The sequence below is a fragment of the Panthera pardus genome, unplaced genomic scaffold (genome assembly GCF_024362965.1).
Source record: "Panthera pardus isolate Hobbes unplaced genomic scaffold, ASM2436296v1 HiC_scaffold_7, whole genome shotgun sequence".
NCBI lineage: Eukaryota > Metazoa > Chordata > Mammalia > Carnivora > Felidae > Panthera > Panthera pardus.
Window position 1 is genome coordinate 9,644,043 of NW_026527002.1, and position 23,148 is coordinate 9,667,190.

Below are 23,148 nucleotides of genomic sequence, written 5' to 3' on the forward strand. Positions count from 1 at the left end.
CCGTACTTGTGCTTCTGGCCTTCGAATCTCCTTTGCAGAGCCTCGTTTTAACATCGCCTGCAGACATTATTACTTTAAACATTCAGAATTCGTATGATCCATGAGTCTTCTGAACAGGGAGGGTAAGGGTATCCTCTTGTAGCCCGAGAAACTCGGATACGTGCCCATCCTCGTGCCTGCTGTCTCGGGATGGCTGAGCTGAAATTCAGGATGGAACAAATGGAAATCGAGTAGCAAATCTGAAAAAAGTTAGCCTGCATGCTTCCTTTTATCTTAATTTGTTTTCTCTGTATCGGGGTTTGGGGAAATGGCGGTACGTAAATTTCTCGTTGTGATAGTAGATCCAACGCTCCAAATAACTCGCTTCTCATCGGCAGGGTTTTGAGAAATTGGTTGAGACGTATGCTTTGCTTTTCTCGTGGGTCCTTGTAGTCGTCTCGTCGCAGTCGCCATAAAATAGATTCAGACGACTCCGGTGGCTTTGCTTCCTCCCGCTGACTTGTTTTCAGACGTTCTTTGGGACTGTCCTGCTTCTCAGCCTTCTCTGTGCGGCGAGAGTGACAGCTGTGCCCTTCGGCACTCACCTGCCTGCTAGGTGCTCTGTACGTGTTACATCATTTTAAGTCCACGGCCATCTGGTAAGGTAGGTTGTATGTGCCATTCCTTTGCTGTCAAGAAAGCCATAATCTGCTTCAGGGACATGCAGTCAGTAGGCAGTGGAGCCCAGAGTGAAGCCAAGATCCGTCTGACGTCCAGGTTCGTACTTTCAGTCACTATTTGTACCGTCACCGAACCAGTGGGCAGAACATCCTGCCTCCCAGACCTGTGTCCCTGACTGAGCGACTCCAAGGGCACCTTCCACAAGGGCACACGATTTCTGATAATTCTATCAGAGGCTGAGGAAGGGCCCATGGCCTGAGCGTATTTTAAGAAGACAGGCAAATTGTAGGGGCTCATAAATATTTATCATTATGGGGGACACCCCCCCCCCACCCTGTACCTAACATGTTGCTTTCTTACTGAGATCGCTTTGGGAAATCACTTTTTCTGGGTGGTTCCCTTTTGACCTACCTGATTTAGTTTTTCTTGTCTGGAATGCCCTGTACACTATTTAATGGTGAAGAATGATGGGGGATGTAGGAATAAGAGAATAGCCCCACTGATACCTATTATCTACCAGGAGAAATTCCAGGCAGGGTACCTCCGGGAGTAAGTCTGGTATTTCAACAGGTGAACTTCTTCCTCTGTAGTTTATTTTTGTATCAGAATACTTGCTTACGGACTGCCTTCCCATCCCAGAGCGGGCTGCCCTTTTGCTGTAGATAAGGATAATCCATGGCGAATAATCTGCTCAAGAATTCAAAGGGAGGGAATACGTCACCCACATTGTTGAGGTTTTGCCTTATCTGCCCAAGAGCCCTGATATAAAGAATCTAGCCTTTAAGAAGATGCCTCTGGGATCCACGAAGTCCCCAAGGTGAAGAAACCGAGCCGTAAGACAGGGAGAAGAGGGGACAGTGATTTAAAACACTGGAGGGGTGACTGCAATCAGAGTTGGCTGAGGCAGCTGTTCAACAGACACATCCCTCGCCTGTCCAGACAACGCCCGCGTGAGGTGGAGTTGAAGGGTTAGGGACGCAGAGTGTCCCCCGTGAAAAGCTCCAGTTCAGGGGATGTGCAGACGAAGCTGCCCCGGAGGCATATGAGAATCCTCTTTCCCTCCTCACTTCCCCTTTGCTCCTCCAATCACTTGACTCTAGTGATGCCCCCCGGAGATACAGAGGCGAATGACAGACGCTGTGCTGTCCTCAGGGACCTTACCTTCTGGTGCAGGAGACCGACAAACATAAGATTTCGGTTAGTCGCAAGCGTATGCAGAAAGCGTATGCAGAAAAATGGGACGGGGGTAATGGGAATGTACATGCTGTGTGGCTGCTGGTCTGAGAAGTGACATCTGAGCCGAGGCCTGGGGAGGAGACCGGAGGGCCATCGATCGCCATTGCCCGTATGCATACGCGGTGCCTTTAATTATAAATACTCATACGTGCCTGCTTCCTGGAGCTCTTTATCCCCCAGGGTCATTTCTGGGCCAGTTGGTTACTCTTAAAGCCCCTCCACAGGTTCTGTGCTGTGACTTTTCAACACAGTGAGAGACAATGCGAGACAGCGGAGGGGGTCAGGGAGAGACCGTCTCTCTTCTTGGATTCCTGGGCGTTTTCTCTCTAGGTTTGTTCTGCCATCTGACAAAGCACACCCTCTGTACGTTCCCTAAATAAAGTCGCCTGGGAGGGGTGCTTTTGAATCCCCTCATTCCTAAAAAGTGTCTTTATTCGACCCTCCTGCTTGAAGAAGGAGTGCCTGGGCATGTGACTGTGGGTTAAACAAGCACGTCCCCTCAATTTTGGAGATACGGCACCATGGTCTTCTGGCATCTGGTGCTGCTCTTAAGAAGGACAGTGCCATTCGGGCGCCTGTATGTGTCCTGTTTTTCTCTCGAAGCTTTTTAAAAAAGATGTTTTCTTGATCCTGATGGGCTGAGATTTCACAGTGATGTGACTTACCGTGAATTTTTGGTTTCTTTTAGTCTTTGGTTTCTTTGGTCTTTCTTCTTGGGACTGCTCGTCCTGGCCCTGGATGCCTGTGTCCTTCCATGACTAACCTTTTTTTTTTTTTTTTTTTTTTTTTAATGTTTATTTATTTTTGAGAGAGACAGAAACAGAGTGTGAGCACGGGAGGGGTAGAGAGAGAGAGGGAGACACAGAATCCGAAGCAGGCTCCAGGCTCCGAGCTGTCCTCACAGAGCCCAACGTGGGGCTCGAACTCACGAGCCGTGAGATCATGACCTGAGCTGAAGTCGGATGCTTAACCGACTGAGCCACCCAGGCACCCCCATGAGTAACTTTTTAGTAGTATTTCTTAGATAATTTCTCTGCCACCTTAATCTCTGTTGTCTTTGCCTAGAATCTTTATTACTTGAATACTGGGACTTCTGGACGGAGCCTCTCATGTCATCACCTTTTTTCTTATTTCCTAACTTTGTTGTTTGTTGGTTTTTGGCTCTACCTTCTGGGAAAGCTCCCTGATGTTCCTTCAAATTCTCCTACGGAATCTTTATTTCAATTCAGTATTTAATTAACAGCTCTTATTTTTGCTTTTTTTTTTTAAGGGAGCGTTTGTTTTTTATTTTGGGGCTGCAATATCTTTACTTATTTCTCTCGATGATTTCCTAAGCCTTTTGAAGTTTTCTTCAAATGTCCTTTGAATATCTTGTTTTCCTCCAGGTTTCTTTTTTTCGGTTTGATTATTCTGGTCTCTGGCTTTCATGTTAGAGTCTTGGCCGCCCATTACCACTTAAAAGGGAGTTACTGAGAATCAGATCAGGGTCTCCGTGCGAGAAGGTAAAAGCTGTGGATGGAGAAATGCACTGTATGAAACCCTGTGCTGAGCCACCTTCTCCAGATTGGAACCCCTAAACTTCAGGAGGTGCCCTGTTCCCTCTGCTTCAGCACACGCGTGCATGCATATGCACACACACACACACACACACACACACACACACACACACCCCTACCCGATCTGATCGGTTTCTTCCGAGGGAAAAAATTCCTTCCCGGAAAGCATCTTATGTCCTGCTGTTGGCATTGAGAGTTTGGCAGAGGAAGTGAGACCTAGGCCTATTCCTCCTCCCCGTGCTGGTGCCTTCACTGTGTCTCAGTCTTGCTTTGGGCCCAGCGCTGCCCACCTGGAGTCCCGCAGGTGATGGCAGAGATGGGGGAGGGGGGACACTTGCCTTCATGCCATGTCAGGGTGGGGGTCCCAGGGGCCCCCCAGTACTGTGTTCGGAGTTTCACAGGCTCCATGCTTTCAGCTCGCTTTCTAGCCCTCCACTCTGGGCCTGTCCTGTGCAAGGGTCCTGCCTCTTTGGGGGTGTTGCCAGGAACATCCACTGGCTTGTCACTGGGACCTTCTGACACACAGTTCGATTTAATTTCCAGCGTCCCGTTAGGTTAGCTACTATTCATTCCTCTGCTTTGTACTATTCCTTTGCTTTCTACTATTCATTCCTCTTACTCTTTTTTTTGCCCTTTTTATTCTTCTCGTCTCATGTTAACAAGATTTGCGGAATGAAAGGAGATGCAAGAAATCACGCGACCATTCTGAACCAAAAGTCACATTTGGTATTTTTCCCCCCATTTGCTTTAGATGCATCTTGCGTTGTTCAAATTATAGCCGTTGCTCTAACGGTATTCTCCACATGAGGCATCCACCTTTAGAAAACACCGTGCAGAAAATGCTAAATTCTGTAACACATCAACATGATACGGTAAAGATTTTGTACACCGAGACTAATTATAAATTATTTAATTGACATGACTTATGTTTTAGAAGGATCAGTTGAGAAAGGATCTGTCAGCTGTGCCAGACGCGTTTGCAGAGCTGTCCTGACTGCAGAGTCTGAGACACAGCTTCTTGCTGTACGGACTTACTCGGGAAGACAGTATGAAAGCAGATTCTAAGTTAATTAATAGTGTTTGTGACAGGGATTCAATTCTCTTCTATTTATAGAGAAAACGTGTTCTCCTGATTCTACACAAATGAGGAGGATATGAGATCCGTATAGGAAACAGTTCTTCTTAATTGGATTTGCTCGTTTGCGCCTCTGCTAATCTGCCTTACTTTATCTCTCTGTTATCTTTTTTAACTTCTTCTTCTAGGGAGAGGATCCCTGGTTATTTAATATGAGTGTCAATCTAGAGAAGATAATAATGGAAGCATTCAGCTCTAAAAAGGAAGACAGGGTTCCCAAGTAACATCTTCTTGGCCACTCTTGGTGTAATAATTAGCCCTGGTCTCTGGTCTACAGATGAGAGGCCATACGTATATTGGCAGAACCTTCAGTAGATTAATTAGGATATTCAGTCATCCTGAAGTAAAACGAATTGGACCAGATGAGATTCTTCATGCCGTTCTGATGGTAAAATCTACCGTGAACCCCTCAGCTTTCTTGCTAGCGAAGCATAGTAGACCATTGCTCAGAAAAGTTGTACTGGATCTATTCTTGGGTTGCACTGTCCACCAACAAAGTTTCATTCCCAAATCCAAACAGATCTGATAGACTAGCTATACGTAAACATTGGGATTGCATGTTACAATGCACACCTCACTTTTTTCGTTATCTTTGCTCGCAGTCTTTCAATCCCAGAAACGCCGTAATAGGCTGCACCCTAGTGACGCGTGTAAAGACAGGCAGAGGCAAGGAGGAGGCAACACCGTAAACTTGATCGGTACGTTTTAAGATGTGCCAGAGGGTAGGAAAATCGCCTTTGTTACATCACCTATCCCATACTTAAATAGAACTTAAATTCGCAAAGCACGTGTTTTTAAAACTTTCCCACCGACTTTACGTACATCTGTGTTAGAATGGTCATTTAAAATATAGAATGAATGGGGAACGCTTAGGAAATGCCAAATGTGAAATCATTGAATCTTATTCCTCTAAATCAGTTACTGGGGAATTTAAGAAGAGAAAATGATTTGTTCCTTTCAAGTTTGCTAGACCGTGAAGTCCGCTCTGCCCCAAATCCTCTTTCTTTGATGCTAATTCTTTTTTAAATTTATTGTTAAAATAAGTTTAAAGCACTTCAATCTGGAGTAGGAAATCATTGAAATCTGTAATTGTTCTGTTTGGGTTTTTTTGTTTGTTTGTTTGTTTTTTTCTCTGTTTGAATTACATATGAAATTTTTCCTTGAAAACACTTTTTGGGAAACAATTTCAAAGAACACTATGAATGTGTGAAATTTCTTTTATCTCTAAACCTCATCTCCAATACTTCCAGCTTGGTACCTTCATAAGCATGAGTAAGTTCTTAGGTTAGTACATTACTGTCTTCAGTACTATTTAAATGGCATATTACAATCCAGGCCAGATTCTGAACTGTAATAAGGGAAAAACACTTTTTTTTTTTCGAAACAAAGTTTCATTTTAGAAACTCCTAGCAATTTAGAAAACATGGTTCCATTTTTTTATTTTGAGGCCAAAGCTTGAGTCTCAGGTTGGTTTCTCAATATGAAAATCTGAGAAATGTTAAAGCCCATTTCTCCATATAAAATGTCTCGTAATCTGACAAACATGTTAATTTCTATAGTAGAACCTATTTTATAGAACTATTATCGTAAAACCTATTATATTTTATATCTGTGTTGTTTTATTTTTATTTTTTTAATTAAAAAAAATTTTGTTAACATTTATTCATTTTTGAGAGACAGAGAGAGACAGAGGGCGAGCGGGGGAGGAGCAGAGAGAGAGAAGGAGACACAGAATCGGAAGCAGGCTCCAGGCTCTGAGCTGTCAGCACAGAGCCCAACGTGGGACTCGAACCCACAAAATGTGAGATATGACCTGAGCTGAAGTCGGATGCTTAGCCACCTGGGCCACCCGGGTGCCCCTTTAATTAATTTTTTAAACGTTTATTCTTTTTGAGAATAGAGCGCACGCGCAACTAGGGGAGGGGCAGAGAGTGAGGGGGACAAAGGATCTGCAGTTGGGCTCTGTGCTGTCAGCACAGAGCCTACGGGGCTTGAACTCACAAACCATGAGATCATGACCTGAGCCAAAGTGAGGTGCTTAGCCAACTGAGCCACCCAGGTGCCCCCAAATTTCTGTTATTTTTAAAGTAATGATTTTTCACTTATTCCGGAAACAGATTGTGTGTTTCCGCCCTGTGTCCTGGGCAGGCTTTTTTTTTTTTTTTTTCACTTTTTATTCTGAAATTATAGATTCATAGAAAGTTACAAAGATAACAGAAAAGCTACGTACCGTCTCCCAGCACTCTCTGTCCCCATGGTTATGTCGGATAGAATTATAGTATAGTATCAAAGATCAAAGATCAAAGCCAAGAAATGGACATTGGGACAATGTGTGGGATGCCATACATATGTCACTCTCATCACATGTATAGTTTCATGTAACCACCACCGCAGTCAAGATCCTCTTCTGTATGCAGAGGTCTCCCTTTCCGTACCCCCTTACACACACATGTGTACTCTGCCCCCAGCCCCTCATGGCCATGTATGCATTGTTCTCCATCACTATAGTTACATAATTTTGAGAATGTTACATAACTGGGATGAGTCAGTATACGATTTTGGATATTGGCTTTTTTCACCCAGTGTAATGCCTTTGAGATGCGTCCAACTTGTTGCATGGACCAGTAGTTCTTTCTGATTTCGGAGAAGCATTCTATGGGATGCTTATGCTGAAGCAGTCACCCATTAAGGGACATTTTGGCTGCTTCTAGTTTTCAACTATTACACATAAAGCCGCTGTGAACAAGTATGCATAGGTTTTATGTGGGTATAGTTTTCATTTCCCTGGAATGAATGCCCAGGAGGACAATTCTTGGGTTCTATGTAAGTCTACACCTAGCTTTCAAAAAACAAAAAACAAAAACAGAAACCTGCCAAACTCTTTCCCGGCATGTCTGTACCAGAAAATATTCCTACTCGGTGCACACGGTGATCTAGTTTGTCTGCACCCTCACCAGCATGATCTTCTTGGTGTCGCTTTTTTTTATCTTAGTTGCTCTAACAAGCGTGTAAAGATATTGCTTTGTCATCTTAACCACTAGTGACGTGGGGCATCTTTTTCACGTGTTTTCTGCCCTTCATATGCCCTCTCAGTCGAAGTATCTCTTCATATCTTTTGCACATTTTCCAACTGGATTGTCTTTTTTTTTTTTTAAGTTGAGTTTTGACTTATCTATATATTCCAGACATGAGTTGTCAGATACGTGTTGTGCGACTCTTTTCTTTGAGTCTGTAGCTTGCCTTTTCCTCCTGGTAACAGGGTCTTTCGCAGAGCAAAAGTTGTTTTTTTTTTTTTTAATTTTGATAAGTCCGACTTACCCATGTTTCCTTTGTTGGATCACGTTTTTGTTGTCATACCCAAGAACTTTGCTTCATCAAGCCCCAGGATCCCAAAGACTTTTTCCTGTGTTGTCTCCTAAAAATCCTATAGTTTTATGTCTTACAAGTAGATCTGTGATCCTTTCTGAATTTTTGCATAAGGCATGAAATTTAGGTCAAGATTCACATTTTGGCCTGTGGATGCCCAGTTGTTCCAGTACTGTTTGTTGAGAAGACCATTCTTCCTTCATTGAATCGCTTCTGAACCTTTGTCGAAATACGCTGACTGTACTCGTGTGTGAGTATACTGGTACTATATTTGGGTTTTCTGTTCCGTTCCACCGTTCTGTAAGTCTGTCCCTTCACAGTATCACACAGTCTTTATTATTATGGCTATTTAATAAGTCTTGAAAGTAAGTAGAGTGATTCCCCCCACTTTATTCTTTTTTTCTCAAAATTGTTTTAGCTATTAGAGTTCGTTTGCCTTTCCATATAAATTTATTTTATATTATATTTATATTAATTTATATTATATTATAAACTTATATTTCCATATAAGTTTATTTTATTACTTTTTTGAGACCGCGGACGAGAGGGAGGGGCAGAGAGAGACAGACAGACAGAAGCCCAAGCAGGCGCTGGCAGCACGGAGCCCGACATGGGGCTCGAACTCACAAACCATGAGGTCATGGTGACCTGAGCCAAGATCAAGAGCCAGATGCTTAACCAACTGAGCCACCCAAGCGCCCCTCCTTTCTATATAAATCTTAAAAGAATCTTCTGTGAGTTTGCATATAACTGATAGGAGGTTTTACTTGATACTCTTCCTGCCTTGCACTGTTTCATTTTGGCCTGCTTCGCTTCTGCCGGCTTCTTCTTGTTGCCTGTATCGTCTGGCATATCGTCTAGTTGGAGAATATCAAGGGGTGGTCCCCAAATTGCTAAGCAGGTTGAATGCGATGCCTCCCGAAACCCCAGAAAGATTGTTTTTTGTTGCTACGCTTTTCATTCTCCTACATTTATTTTAACAAAAACATCTAGAATTTCCATGTGTTTTGGAAAATGACGACCAAAGAAATGACTTGCCAATACCACCAAGTGCTTTTAATACTTTCCATAGAAGTGACACCTTTACTGTAAAATTTGAGCAAACACCTTGGCTGTGCCAGGCCCCAGGCTGAGGGCCTTCCGTCCTTCCTATCACCTCAAATTCACAGCCGCCCAGGGAGGAAGGCGTCGTCGTCTCCACTTAAGAGACGGAGAAGTAGAGGATAGCGCGTCGGGGGAAGTTACTCACCCAAGGTCACAGGACTAGGGCGTAGGGAAGCAGGTTCGAAACACAGACCCGCTCGAGTCCAGAGCCTGCCCTGCACTCAGGGGTCCTGCTGTCTTCCTCGGTTCCTGCGAGGGACTCCTACCAACCGCTTTCTCAGATAATCCTACTTTTTGAAAATCACTGTAATCCTTGTATCATTTTGCTACCTAGTTCCCAGCAAGGCCATATCTTGAATATCCCCACTGTACCATAACATTCCAGCTCTGGCTAGAGAGTTGGACCCGAAGGTTGTAGTAAATTGTCCAGCTATAAGGCAACATTTAATAGATACTTTGTAGAGTAACTTTTTCGTGTGTCAGGGTGGGGGCGACGGAGGGATTATGTAAAAGGGCCTTTCCCATCTGTCAGAGAAGGTGTGTTTTGTCCCGCAAGTGGGAGAAATGGATTTTGGAATGACGCATTACTTTCTGTAGGTGTCAGGAAGTAGGTCACTTTATAGTATTTATCATAATACTTGAAAAAGCTGACACTGAAAAATGAGAAGTTGCATGTTGAGTAGTTCTTCGTCCAAAGACGAGATATGGATTACTAAGAGATTTTTTTCTCAGATAGACACTAGCTTTTAAAAAAAAAAAAAAAATACCATTTTCCTGTTTCCTCCCTAGATAAATTTCAATTTAATGGTCAATTGTGGCTTGATAAAAGGAGTCATTTTGCCTTCATATGTATATATTTTGGCTTCATTTATTGAAATACTTTTCTAGGTATACTTGTAAACACAAGAAGGCTCTAACCTCCTTATGCTCCAGAAACAGTAATTGCAGAGATCGAGAGAGCCTTGGTGAGTAAAACAGGTGAACATTGAAAAGCCTCCATCTATCTTTAAAAAGCTCTTAAACAAAAGAGAAAAATCCAATGCCCTCCCTCTAGAAATCGATAAAGAAAAAAGAATATCACAAAGGAGTTAGATGCCCTCGAAGCTAATGGAGGGGGAAATTACATGAATCAAAACATTCATTTTGGAGAGGCAGGCATTATATCCAGTGATTCCTGGGGTGATATCTCTCAGTTCAGAGCCAGTGGCCGCCTGTTGCAGGATTTAATGACTCCCATCTCTGAACTGCAGTCGTGGATGGAGGTTTTCCGAAAGCCTTTGGGGAGGACGTGACCTCCCGAATGAGCTGAGGCATCACACGCAAACGAAATGCTGCTGGTAGCACGGTGTCACGTTTAACCGCCCGGCTCTGGGTCACATTAGAGGCGGCCTCTGACCTTCAGGTATCAACCACCTGTCATCATTCCTTAGCCCAGTGAACGGCTCCTACGTGGTGATTTCCTTGGTGAGCCCATAAACTCATGGGGCAGTTTCAGGGGCTGTGCACTGCTCGAAAGACTCTGCACAGTCTGCATCGGGAGACATGCTGTGCGAGAATTTCAGGGCCATGAGAGATGTCAGAAATCAACCCCGGGTGCCGACCGAGAACCAGGAGAACAGCGCGGGGAGAAAGGTCGTCGGCCTGCAAGGCACAGCTCGATCTCCGCGGCCACGGTTGACAAGACGTGTTGCTCTCTCTTCTCGCCCCTCTCCTTCAGCCAGCCCTCCTCACTCACACCTTCCTCTTCTTCGCTCTTTCCCGGAAGACCTCAGCAGCTTATCATAAGTATTCTTGCCGCTATCCTGCTGTCACCTGTGCACCTAGTGCTCGGTATCTTAGGACAGTCTGTCTGCAAATGTTTCTGCTGACTTCACGGGCTGTCCGTCCTCGCGTGCCTGTCCTCTTGCTCTGAGCGCGGTAAATGAAGTCTTGGCAGTGAGAGAAGTTTCAGAGAAGCAGACTTCTCGGAGAGGCACTTGACGTTCGCCAGCCGTGCCCTCCCACCCGCCCCAGGAATCCCCTCTAATGTTTCTCGGACACGTGGGAGGTCGGTGTCTGTACACGCGCGTCCTGGGAGAAGGAGCTCGCTCTCGGTTACAAAGGAGTTAACTCCTGCTCGGGATAGTTTTGATTGTTCCAAAAACGCTTCCTTCGACCGGTCTGCAGATTGCTTCTGCGGCCGCCTCGCCTCCAGCTCATTAAAAAAGAACGGTGGCCGGGCGCCTGGGTGGCTCAGTCGGTTGAGCGGCCGACTTCGGCTGAGGTCACGATCTCGCGGTCCGTGAGTTCGAGCCCCGCGTCGGGCTCTGGGCTGACAGCTCGGAGCCTGGAGCCTGCTTCCGATTCTGTGTCTCCCTCTCTCTCTGCCTCTCCCCCACTTGCACTCTGTCTCTCTCTGTCTCAAAAACATGTCACAGACACACGTGCTGTCATTTCTACCCCTTAAAGAAAAAACCCTCCCTTGACCCTGCTTCCCCTCCAGCTATCACCTCCTGAACCAAGCCGCCAGCCCTCAGTGTCTCCTTTCTTTCTTCCATTCTCTCCTAAACCCCCCCGCCCGATGCTTTGCCAAGCTCTGTTTTACTGAAGTCGGCCGTAACTTCCACCTTGCTAAAATACACGTTCTGTTTTTCCTTTTACCGGCTCTACTTACCGGACTACGTGTTTTCTTTCTTTCTCTTAGGTATTGCCATGTATGTGAGCCCCGTCTGTATCGTTCATCTTCTTCACGGCCCGGCATATAGTAGGTGCTCAGGAAACATCCTCTGAATGAACCGGGACGCCTCTGGCGCTTCCTGCATTCTAGACCGTTCTCTCTGTACAAACTGGCTGGACCGTGTCCCTTTAGGGGCCTGTTCCTTTGAGGGCAGGGAGAGGATAGGAAGCTGTCTTTGCCGTATTGAGTGGGTCTCCGTGACCCGAAGGGTTCATGCCCAGGGGTGGGCCCAGCTTCGTCCAGACAGAATGTGGCTTTTATCTCATCCGGTGATGACTGGATTGTTATTTTTCGGTCGTTAGGAAGACACTGTCATTTCCTTAGCAAGATAGGAGAATAATTATTTCCCACTAAGGAGGGTAGAGTGCAATTTTGAGATCCCCTTGGAGCATCTTACCAAGCAGAGCTTTTATGGGCACTGCCACAAGTTGGGTTTATCGGGCCGGTTTTTCATATTTTACGAATGCCGTCTCACAAAGTTTTCAGAACATCTTCCTGCCTCTTACTCCCCCTCACTGTTTTATCCTCTGGTGCGGCCACTGCCGCTAACTGTAGTGTCTCCCAGATTCTGCCACCGCAGCAGGAAGGAGGTTTCGTTAGGAAAGCAGCCAGAGGCCTGGCATCATCTGGGTTGGGGGTGGTGAGGAGGGCGCCCTGTCTGTTCCGTCCTCCCTTCCTTCCTGGCTCTCGTCCAGATCCGGCCCGTCTTCACTCCCTGCAGCCGCAGATGTTTCCATGTCTCCGCAGAGCAGTGGGAGAGCACAGGTTTAGAAAACAGACCTGAGGTCGACACTGAGCTCCTTCGACTGACCGGCTTCACGCCAGCCCCTCAGACTTCCCGAGCCTCAGTTTCCCCATCTGCCAAGGGGGACACATGACACCCGTTGGGCGAGGCTGATAAATGTAAGGCACTTATCCGGCATGAGGTCTGACAGAGGAAAGGTAGCCCACAAATGGTTGCTGCCGTATTTCTCTTTTTAGACCCAGGGATTGTGCCTAAAATCAAAAGCTTGAGAGATCGTGAAGCACTGAACATCAACAGCCACCTTTTGGCACAAGCGAAATAATTCTTCCCTGTTAAAAAGTAATGGAAAACTCCCATTTCTTGCCACACAAACAAACAAAACAATGCTAGAGACAGGGGAAAAAAAAACTATTTCAAAAAGCCTACCCCCTTTTTTCACTTTGAATGAGTCATTTTTCTTTAGTAAACAGGAGTGAGAAGCTTAAAATTAATCAAGATGGAGGCAGATAGCATCGTTTTGAAGTGAAAGCACGAAGGAGGGCAGTAAAAAAGTACATCGTATGTGAGTGGATACCAAAGGCAGAGTTTTCAGAGCGCGTGAAAGATGCATTTTGTTCATCCAGCAATGCCTGTGGTTTTTTTAAGTCTTTATCCAATTACTTTTAATATAGATTTAAGATTACTGTAATCCTTAGAGCGCCTCTTAAGTGAGCAGCTTTTTGTTTGTGTGTTTGTGCATTTGGGCAGCAGGAGGAGGGAGACGGGGAAGTAAGCAAAGCCTTGGGGATAGCGTTAGCTTTTATTCTTTTACACTGAGGCACAGACACGTCCTGAACTGGACTCGGGTCAGACAAGCGTCCCTGCGAGAGATCTCTGAAGCCTGCCGTCCCCAGCAGTAAGTGCTGGGCTGGACAGACAGACGAGAGCCGGGTTGCCCGCCCTCAGGTGTGTGTGGCTGGGAGACGCGAGGGCGGGACCGCCCCTTGACTATAAGGACCATAAGGGAAGTGCCAGGGAGGAAGGACAGGATGCGGAGAGAGAGGTCAGACGAGGCTTCTCAGGGGCCTCGGGACACTTTCTCCAGCCAGGAAGGCTCCGGTCAAGGCCTGGCAGAGGAGGGAGCCGGAGCTGGAAGCAGGCATCAGAGCGCGTGGCCGGGAAGACGGGGTCCTGGCGGCAGGTGGGAGGGGGCTGCGGCCACACACCCAGATTACCCTTGGCCCCCGGGATCTCCTGTCCCTCCTAGCCCAGTGCCTGCCCCCAGACACCTCCAGGCTAAACTGCCCAGCAGAGCCAACAGTTTGGCCCCGTGCCTGGTGCTCTGGTGCCGGAATGGGCCCGGGCAAGTAGAGTGAACTTACCAGTCATTCCTGAGCTCCTTGTCACTTGGACCCAAAAATATTACTTCAAGCGCAAATCGTGGTGAAGCCCTACCTCGTGGCGTTCTAGGTTTGGAGATGATTCGCGTGAGACGCGTCAAAACGTTCAAGATTAAAAGATGTGCTGCAGAAAACACGTGTCTGGCTACTTACGTATCTTATTTTGAAGGTTATTTTTTTCTCCCACGGTGCAGTCTGAATCCTGGAAAATGAGAAAATGCTGTTACCTTTTTTGAGTACGTTTGAGGCAAAGAACTCGTCCGAACCGCTGCGATACTAAGAGCTATTCGAGAACTCGAAAACGATTCTAGGTGTTCCTTGGCAAAGGAGATCACGTGTTTTGTTCGTTTGTTTTTAAGTGAACCTACTGGCTATGCTTGAAAATTCTACCTTGCATTGATGTCCTTTTGCAAGCGTATTTGTTCCCTAACCACAATTCCGGGCTAATGTGCCCATGAAGTTGTGAAAGAACAGGTTCTGTGCAGTTGTGTGCTATTATACCAAACTCTGCAGTCCAAAGGAGGTGCTCTGGGGCGCCTGGGTGGCTCAGTCGGTTGAGTGACTTCGGCTCAGAGCCATGATCTCATGGCCCGTGGGTTCCGGCCCCACACCGGGCTCTGTGCCGACAGCTCGGAGCCTGGAGCCTGCTTCGGATTCTGTGTCTCCTTCTCTTTCTGCCCCTCCCCTGGTCATGCTCTGTCTCTCTCTGTCTCAAAAAGAAATTAAAAAAAAAAAAAAAAAAAAAAACATTAAAAAGAAAAAGGAGGCGATTTGAGTGTGGTTTCAAATTTCTAAACAGTTTATTCCAAGTTTCACTCCCCAAGCTTTATATCTGACATCTTCACTGAGTCTCTGCAATATAAATTGACGTGCTAGATATTCTACGGAGTGGTTAGCGTTTTAGTTCAGCTCAAGTGCTTACTATGTGCAAGGCGGGCAGCTTTACTGGAAATGGCAATAAAAAAGTGTGCTATCCCTGCTCTCTGATGCTCTGTGTAGTAAGACAGAATGAAATCACAGTCTCATGTTGCTTGTTGTTCCTTTTAATATCTCTCATTATTTTCATCAAAGTTCGGTTAACTTTCATAGATCCGCAGTCAGTGGTATCACGAAAGAAAATTAAATTAATGGAACCCAATTTATAAACACTTCACCTTCTCCGCTTGTGCATTTAAGCTGTTAGCAAATGGCATGGTTATTTGATTTAGCAAAAAATTAAGGAGATTTCTGTTCCTTCTCCATCTTCTGGGGGAAGCTGGTACTGAACAGCAAACAGCCCAAAGAGGAGATTTTTAGGAACTAAAATATAATTAGTGTGGACTCCTATGGCCATATTACCCAAATATAAAACATTCAAAACGACATCATTAAGAGCTCTGGGGTGACCGTGTGACACGGTGAGGTGGGCCGAAGTGTACCTGTACAGACCTGGGTGTAGAGCCAACAGCCACTCAGTATTGAATACCTTAGACTATTTGGACCTCCGTGTCCTCATCTGTAAAATGGGGATAATACTTGCTTTAGAGATATCGGCAGGATTGAATTTAAAAACCTATAAGATGCATTAGTACAGTCCTGGGGACATTATATATGCTTTATAAGAAGTGGCCATGATTAACAGGTTAATTTTCAAACGTAATACAAAGGAATTTACCTAATCCACTTACAGCGAACTTGGCCCACTGTCCAAAAAAAAAAAAAAAAAAAAATGCTGCTTTACTTTTTCTCCCTTCAAGTTGAAAAATGGTTCACAATGTTAACACATGTTAAGGTTTATTCCAGAGTAAAATCTCCTCTGCCCCAAGGCTGATCACTAGAAATTAAAAATACTTTCAGAAATAAGGGTTCGATCTATATTGCCACCCTTAATCTCTGTTATCGTATATATGAGCTACGATTGCCGTAGAGCACAAGTCAACACACAGCTAAAGGAAAAAGCAGTATGCGCAGCGCAGATGCTTAGCGTCGATGCTGGTGGGAGAACGTAGGTGCAGGGTCCCCAGATGCACCCAACCCTGGATTCTGGTCACGGCCGTCAGGGGCCACTCACAAGTACTTCTTGCTTCCACGGGGGCACCAGGCAGCCTCGAGGAGGCAGTTGTGAACACGGATGAGGTGGTCCTCTGACAGTGTCTGCAGGCACAACACAGATCCTTTTAGAGTTCCGAATCTTTGAGATCGTTGAGCCCCTGGAAGGGTCGCCTGGTCTACCTAGCTAAGGGAACCAGCTAACACTGAGACCCACGTTAATTAGCAAGACTTCTAAAGCCTGTGATTTGAGCACACTAGTCTTTAAAAGAGGACAGTGGTCCCTTGAACTTGACGTTCATTTAGAATTTGGCCTCCCGCATTCTCACAGCGGAACGTAAAACCACATAAAACTCTAAGAGAGGATAAAAAGTGGCTGCGAGTGGGATCGTTTTATGTTTGTTTGGATAAGGCAAGCAGTCCTATTGGATTTTCATTAGGAATCCTAGTGGCCCTGTTTTTTAATTACTTGTAGTTATTGTCATTAAGCGAGCCATTGTATTGCCAAATGATTTTGGGGGCCCAGCTACACGCAGCCTTGATTTCTGTAATCTCAGGTGAAAGGCAGGGCTCCCCCACAGTGGAACAAGTTGCTGGGCCTCTCTTAGCAGCATTTTCTTCGCCTTTGGCCAAGGAAGAACGTTGGACCAGAAATGTGATTTTTGTCCCCCTCTGATTCTGTTTTCATTCTAATTGTCTTAAATAGGAGAATGGCATTTTAAAGGGAACCCATAACATTTTAAAATAACGGATTGACTTCAAAATGAAAACGAAGCATTTTCTAAATGACCTTGGAGAATGACATTAAAGAATCCATCATGGATTGAGATTTGACCTGCTCTTTTTCTCCTCCCAATTTTAGGTTTGATTTCATTTTTAATAATGGCTCTATTATTTACTCTAGCCTGGTTCACTCACATAACTGTTTGCTTTGAAATTTGAAACCACATATTTTCTCTGTAACTCAAATAAAAATGGGGTCATGCGAATGACCTTTCAGACAGAAACTGCATAGTCAATCCACTTTGACAGAAATAGCGCACACACACACACACACACACACACACACTATGGCTTGAGAGCAATGGAATCATTTTAAGACAAAAGATCATTCAGTTCCCGTAAAGCTCGAGATCTGATGACGGCGATTATCAGTGCCAAGTTGCCGACACTGGGGACGAAATTTAATAACCGCTCACATTTACTGAACAAACGTGGTGCTGAGTTCCATGCTGAGCGCGTTTATATACCTCACGGAGTTCCCACATCCGCCCTATGGAGTGTAGCAGTCATTACGCGTAAGAGAGGAAACTGAGGCACACTCAGCTTGAGTAACTTCCCAGGGTTGCAGACCTTTAGGTGTGGTTGACCTTGACCCCTGGACCTGGGCTCTGAACTGAGGAGTGGCAGAGAGTGAACAGGGGAACAGAAAACCTGAGGGATACTGTGTGGATGGAGCCCTTTTGTTTTCTGGCCTGGATTCAGGAGGGATAAACAGGAAGTGAGTGTGCGCTTTTCTCTGTGCCTGAAGAATTCAGCCTGCTGAGTTCTCCTTTCCGTCCCTGGGATGAAATCTCAGATGGCACCCATAGCCTCTTCAGTGGGTCTTAAATAATTGAAAGTTCTCAGATCAGTTTCAGGAACGAAAGAGCCCAGTCCATCGTTCTGTCTCAACCCAAACTCCAGCCTTTCATCCGGTTTAAATTAGCTTCTCCCTCTTCCAGCTCAGGCCTGTGTTGGCTCAGGAGAGAAGGGGGGGGGGGGGGGTGAGTATTTACTGTGGAGGAGGGGACGTAATAAACATCGTGGGTTTTCCTCTCCTTTCTTGTTCCAGCTTCTTTCCCTCTCATGAGCAGGCGTCCCTTCTGACCTGAGTAGGTCCCGCGAGGCTGTGTGAATGTGCAGGCCAGGCAGAGTGCTAAGGGGAGGATCGCAAGGTTCCTGCCCTGGGCTTTGACACCTGTCATCTGGTGTGGTCCCCTGGGGAGGGGGGATTTCAGAGCTGCCTTTCTTTGGGAGCTTTGGGGCTCCCTGGGGGCAGCCGCACCCCTCCTACCGCTAGGGGGTGCTCACGGCCTTCCACTCAGCGCAGGGCTGGGGGCTTCCTTTCGGGGGTGACTCTTTGGGGGCAATTCTGTTTCCCATCACCCCAGAGCACCTTTTCCCAAATACCTAGGTGCACCTAGGAAACCCCCACTCTTGTACTCCTGGAAACACGGCTTCATCTCACTGTCTGAGACGAAGGTAGACAGACAGAGCCACTGTCCTCCATCATAGCTCCGAGCACAGAGCCTGAGACTGCCCTCCATACTGCTTTCCTGAGGCAGAGTTGTCTCCCATAGCCGCCTTTGTGTGCCCCCTGGGCTTCATGAGGAAACACTGGGCATAGCAAGTGGCACCCACCCCCCTCCACTCTTCCCTCCAGCCTTGCTCAGCTCACAGCGCCACCTGGGGGATATTTCCATAACACAGGGCCTCCCCGGTTGTCCCAGTAATTTTCACACCTTGATCAAAATGCAGGCACAAGTTGTGTGCTGCCCCACCAGTGCACCTGGCACATAGGAGAGCCAGTGAGACAGTTCCTCTTCGTCCGTATCTATAAAGTCATAAGAAGCTAACGGCGGGGGCGGGGCGCCTGGGTGGCTCAGTCAGTTGAGTGTCCGACTTCCGCTCAGGTCATGATCTCACTGTCGGTGAGTTCGAGCCCCGCATCGGGCTCTGTGCTGCCGGCTCAGAGCCTGGAGCCTGCTTCGGATTCTGGGTCTCCCTCTCTCTGTGCCCCTCCTCTGTTCATGCCCCATCTCTCTCACTCTCAAAAATGAATAAATGTTTAAAAAAAAAAAAAAAAGCTAAGAGTTGGCCTGTCCATCATCTCTGCACCCATTCCAACATCTTTTTCTATCCCGCGGTTGTAGAGAATGGATGTGCCGGAAGAAACAGGGCTGAAAGGGGGTGCCGCAAAAGGGGGGGGTAACGGTTTACGCCACCTGTGGAAGACTAAAACAAAGGAATGGAAACCTAGGGCAGGGGTTTGTTATTAAATCATCTGTGAAGACCTACTCTGTAGCCAACCGAAAAAATAAGCCGAAAAAGGACTAGGATACTGGAATCAAAAGTCAAAATGTTATTGGGAAAAGTCCCCGGTTGCCAAGAACATACGAAGGGATAGTGTGGTTGGAAGAGGATTCTTTCACCAACAGCCTGGAGTTGATGTTGATGGCAACACTGAGGCCAAAAAAGAGAAGATTCAGCCGTCAGAATTATAGGCGAGAGGGATTCACCGGGCGATGAGACAGAACGAGGCACGTCATCCGGTAATTGAAAAAGTACAGGTCCAGAAAGGGCAGTGGTTTTGACTTAATGCTTCCAGATGGTGGGCCCTCTGATTTCTTAGTTTCTGTGCAATTTGTAGCGTGCAAATGCAGTCTTTTTTTCAAACCTGCTTTTGTGACTTCCCCAGTTACTTTTCCACTCTTGATATTCTCCTTTGCTTTTGCACTTTTTGCAAGTTATTCTCCCAGCATGAAAGAAAGGAATAAAAATGAGCATGCGCTAGGACGGGAACACGTTGAGAACATGGCATGTTAATTAAAATGGACGCATTAACGTCTTCCAAATGGAATGGCGTTGCTCCCTTGAACCCACAGAACTGAGCGTTATTTGTGAATGCATTTTGCTTCGATAAAATAATTTTCTGTGAGAACCACAATATCGTTAACCGTGTGTGATGGGTATTAAGGACGTGACAAACGTTGTGAGACGCTGCTGGTTAGGAGACATCTGAGGCAGAGGGGAGGACAGGTGTGAATGCACACAGCTGGTTTGGAGGGACAGACTGCCATAGTTCGGTTTGGCTCAGGCCTGGGGTGCAGAGGAGGGAGGGATGGAAGAGAGAGTGTGTACCTCCCCACAAACCACTTCTGGGCAGTCAAACTGGGAGCCAGAATCGTCCTCAACACGCCCCCCTCACCCTCCACACCCAGCGCGTCTCCAAGGTCAGCCCAATGTACCTCTTCCAACGTCTCTCGAAATTGTCCACACTTCTCTCCATCCCCAGAGACACCCTCCGCATAACGGTTATGTGAATGAAAAGTGTCTGTGCCCTTATCTAACCTTCTCGGGTCCTGTAAAGAGGTGGGTACTATTATTGTCCCCATTTTGGAGACGGGGAACCTGAGGCCCAGGAAGATGCCGTAACCTGCCCACGGCGGCTCAGCCATTGCAGGGCTGAGCCGGGATCCAGACCCAGAGGCAGCTACTCCGAGCCCAGCCACCTTCTCCCTCCCCCGGACGGTTCTGACTCTTCTATTGGGAGTGCATTTCTCTTAACGTTTGTAAAGAATTCAAAGGCTAACACTGTCATGTGAAACTGTGCATTTTTGCCGCACCGACAAGGATGTCTGTCTGTCCTTAAGTGGGAAAAACCGAGACTGTAGTTGCAAGAGTGACCCTCCTACCAGGTTGGGGTTTGATGCCTAAAGGCAGTAGCACAAATTACCACAACAAACAAAAAAATCAGAAAGCAGCATGGCCCAGGTTGATACGTACTGTCAGTGTTCTGTGCTCTGACTTGGTGGGAAATCAGAAGAGCGGTTCTTCAAGAATTCTTACTTACCTCGAAGGTAAACCGCTTCTTTTGTTGTCCGCCTCCAGGAATGTTTGAACTGAAGGCATTTCCAAGCTCGCCAAATTCAACACATTCAGTTTTCATAGAGAAGGTCACGTTTGGTGACCGCAAGTGGAATTCAGCTCCCACCTGACGGCAACATTTCCACCTTTTCTCCGTAGTAACGCGCGTGGGAAATGGCCAGTCTTCACCTATTTAAGGAATGTCTGTGGGTGAATCCGGGACTGTGTTGAATCCCAAGGTCCTGGCTCTAACTCCCTTGCTTTCTTCCTACGTGCCCCAAAGACCCCAGACTTGAATTCACTTGAGAGACAAGAAAGCTTGGCTCGTTTTCCTCTGCGTCCGAGGCACTTGGGTTCTAACCTGATGCTCTCGAGTGCAGCGGTGGGCTTCCTCTCGCCCCTCAAAGGTGCACCAGCTTCCTAGGCCTCGCCTGGGATCTGTGAGCGGCACAGGATCTAGGTCCCCCCCCCCACCCCAGATCTACTTCAGGAGTGGGCGTTTGCAGGGCATCCCCTGGGGTGCACAGGCACGTAACAGCTTGAGAAACACTGCTTCAAGTGGGTGAGAGTCACCGTTTGCGCCTGTGGCCTCCAGCCCTCCCCACCCAGAGCGGGACCCCCGCAGATAACATGACCCCTCTAGCCCCCCTGCTCCACGGTGGGGGGTAGGAACTGGCAGGGCCCCGCTCCTGTCACCCGAGGCCAGATTGCTGTGGAGTTCACGTGCACCCTGATACGGTGGACCGTTTTGTGTCTCACCTCTGCCAAGCTTTGTTCTCCGGTTCATTTTTTACTTCCGTGAAATGTTCAAATGGTTATTAAACAGGGGAGAATGTAGCCAAATGGTGAGCGGAAGTGTCTCTCTGCCTCGGGCTTATGTTCCCTCTTAGTAGCCGTAAGTCAGGGATCAGGCAGGACTGTATAATTACCTTTGTTGATGAAATTCTAGGCGGCCGAGCTCTGATCTTCCTTTCCTAGAATAAGGTAAAGAAATAGAAGCCCCTCCTGGCCGGTGCCTGGCCGCACCCGAGGGACCTGTCCAGGGGTCAGAGGGGCGTCATCTGCTCCCCGAGCAGAGATCGTGGTTGTCACACATCCGTGACCTCGAGATGTGGCCCCAGGGTTCCAGGCACGGCATCTACTATTTGACCGATCTCAGCCAGCACCGTGTCAACGTTGAAAAGGAAAAGAAGAGAAGTTAGGGATTATGGGAGCATTAAAAGAAGGAGCACCTAAGCCGCCTTCATTGGGTCTGAAGTAGCTGTAGTTTGTTGGCCAAAACAGATCCTGTAGCACCCACCCTGTTTCTTCCAGGAAGATGCTTTTCCTTTTCCTCTCCAAAGAGTCCGGATTAAAACGTGTAGGCTCAGAACCTGGTCATCTGTAAATATCAGGGTGTTGAAAGTTATTAGGGAGATTGGGGGTGCCAGAGAAAAGGGAGAAGGAAGGGGTGGAAAGAACAAGGAAATGCAGTGCAAACTGCTTCCAGTCACGACCTTTCTAACATAATCTTTTCACACCGGTTTTGTTCTAGTGCGTGCTTCCGAAGGTTAGATGGCGTGGAACAGATGGGAGTGCCTGCGGGAGCCATCCTGAGCGTCTGCCTCTGTTTACCCATTGCCTCGCCTTTTTTTCCACGAAGAAAGCAAACTGTGAAAGCAAGACAGGGAGCTTTCTGAGGCGGGTGCCCGGGTATTTAAATAAACTGGTGTCTGCCAGTCTTGTGAGCCGAAAGTAATGATTTTTGTTTCGTGTTCTCAACGACACGAAAGCCCGCCTTAACAGACAGGGCCATGCGGTACGGTCAGGTCAGTAGCGGTGGAGGTTGGGGCTTCTGGTCTTAGCAGGATAGGGTTAGAAGGGGAGACAGTCGAGCAGGCCAGCATGGGCTCTAATGCCAGTTCACATTACGTGATAAGGACAACTCATCATGCGGAGAATATTGTCCTAAGAACGGTAAATACAGGAACCACAATGCAGTCCTGAGCCAATATTCCCATATGCCATTTTGAAATTGGAAATAGCTCGCTCCTTCTTGGCTGCTCAGAACCACATGACTTGGAGGGAGGAGGGAACCACATGACTTAGAGGGATAGGAGGTGCTTGGGTGAGAATCTCACCCAAGCACCTCCTATCCCAGATGAGGAGACGAGGCCCCAGCAGAAGAGGCTCCAGGAGCTCTGTCTCCTGCAACCCACTGGACGATCCTCTCCCCTCGGCTCACCTTGCCAGAGGTTGGCTTTGGTCCCTGAGCACAGAGCTGGTGGGTGCCAATCTCAGTCCTGTCCTTCACTGTGTCCCCAGATGTACCGCCCCTGTCCCCTCTGTGGACACGGTTGGAAACTCCAGAGGTAACTAATCAGAGGAGACGTTACACATGCTGGGAAGAAACGTGGCCTGTCCCGGGGGCAGCCTGCTGTCGCGCACTCCGTCTGTGATCCGGTGGGTTGCCTCTGACCCCAGGCTCTCCTGCCTGTTCTGGCCCTGAGCCCCTCTGTGAAGGGAGCCCCAGTTCATCTTCCCAGGAAGGTGGGCCCAGGATGGTGGATGACCAAACGCAGAAGGCTCCGCAGAGAAATAGTGGCTCCCTTCTG

The 23,148-nt window shown here is 47.2% G+C and overlaps 1 protein-coding gene across 8 annotated transcripts in view; it reads left to right on the plus strand.

Annotated features, from left to right (window-relative positions):
* The window catches only part of FAM110B (family with sequence similarity 110 member B), a 141,402-nt gene that overhangs the window by 112,816 nt on the left and 5,438 nt on the right, over positions 1-23,148 (plus strand). For 3 of the 8 annotated variants that reach the window (XR_008420057.1, XR_008420058.1, XR_008420056.1), the window contains one exon: positions 22,089-22,288. The exons of the other annotated variants lie outside the window; for them this stretch is intronic. The gene's annotated coding sequence lies outside the window, so the exon portion shown is untranslated. Of the gene's footprint in view, positions 1-22,088; positions 22,289-23,148 lie in introns of those variants that run through there. 8 annotated transcript variants of the gene reach the window in all.